Below are 1579 nucleotides of genomic sequence, written 5' to 3' on the forward strand. Positions count from 1 at the left end.
ATAATATAAAATCAAAATTATAGAAATATAATAGTATTATAAATATAGTATAAATATTGCAATAAAAATATAAATAATAATATAAAAATAGGGCTGTTTTATATTTTCCTTAAACACACATCAGATCACAGATGGAATCACGAATACCAGAAGGAAATTCCTCTGCCTTCCCCTAAATCTACAAAGAAACCAGCCCAAAATACATTAAAATTCAATATTTTTTTGCTGAACTGGGACAAAAATCAGGAAGAATCTGATGAAAACAAAACAAAATTTAAAAAGCAGCAGCAGCTCCACGTCTTGAAACGGAACATAAAATAGAAGGGAGGAGAAAGAGTAGCAGAGGAATTCCAAACTTTGGGAATTCCAAGCTTTGGGAATTCCAGACTCTGGGAACTTTGGGAATTCCAAGCTTTGGGAATTCCAAGATCTGGGAAATCCAAGCTTTGGGAATTCCAGATCTGGGAAATCCAAGCTTTTGGGAATTTCAATATCTGGGAATTCCAAGCTTTGGGAATTCCAATATCCAGGAACTCCAGGCTCTGGAAATTTCAAATTTTGGGAATTCCAAGTTCTGTGAATTCCAAATTTTGGGAATTCCAGGCTCTGGGAAATCCAAGCTTGAGAATGCCAAGCTTTGGGAATTCCAGGCTCTGGGAATTCCAAACCTCAGGAATTCCAAGCTTTGGGAATTCTAGGCTCTGAGAATTCAGGGCAGCCCCAGATCCATGGGGGAGTCTGGAAATGGGTGAGGAAGGATAAAATCCTGGCAGTGGTGACATCTGTGGGACACCTGGAGGGCTCCAGGGCCACTCCAGAGGTTTTTTTGGGATCAGGTTCCCTGCTTGCCACAGGGAATGTCAGCAGGCTGGAGGCGTGAGGGGCTTTTCCAGGGATTCCTGAGGGGCAGGGATGGGCTCAGCAGGATTCCTAGGGGGCAGGTAAAGGGTTGGGGATGCTGCTGCTCCTGAGCTATTCCTTAATAATCCAAATCCATGGGAATGCTGGCCTGCAGCTCAGCTGTGCTCCGGGAGCACGTTGATTTGTAAAACTGAAAAGCTGGAAAAATAAATAATGCTGACCTCTAAAAAAACCCCAAACCCTAAAGGATTTGGGGGTGGCACCTCTGAGGAAAGCAGAGCCTCCTCCATCCTTCCCTGTTGCCCAGCTGGTTTGATTTCTCAGGAAGGGGAAACAGCTCCTGGCCAGATTCCAAGAATTTGGCAATGCTAATCGCACTGTTTCCCACCCCAAAATCCAGCCCTCAGCCTGGCACTCCTGGGCAGGCACAGCTCTGCTGGGAAGGGAGGGGGGCACTGCCAGGGAAAGGGCACAGGGAGGGAAAGGTGAGATTTGGGATGGGGCACGGGGGGAGAAACTCCTGGGATGGCAACGGGAATGGGAACGGGCACTGAGGTGGGAATGGGAATGGGCACAGAGGTGGGAATGGGAACGGGCACAGAGGTGGGAATGGGAACGGGCACAGAGGTAGGAAAGGGCACAGAGGTGGGAATGGCTACAGAGGTGGGAATGGGAATGGCCACAGAAGCAGGAGTGGCCACAAAGGTGGGAATAGGAA

General features: G+C 47.2%; 1 protein-coding gene across 1 annotated transcript in view; it reads right to left on the reverse strand.

Annotated features, from left to right (window-relative positions):
• Positions 1-1579, reverse strand: part of KHDRBS1 (KH RNA binding domain containing, signal transduction associated 1) — a 15398-nt gene that overhangs the window by 8564 nt on the left and 5255 nt on the right. The gene's annotated exons all lie outside the window — the stretch shown is intronic.

Source organism: Geospiza fortis, unplaced genomic scaffold, assembly GCF_000277835.1.
Source record: "Geospiza fortis unplaced genomic scaffold, GeoFor_1.0 scaffold432, whole genome shotgun sequence".
Classification (NCBI taxonomy): Eukaryota; Metazoa; Chordata; class Aves; order Passeriformes; family Thraupidae; genus Geospiza; species Geospiza fortis.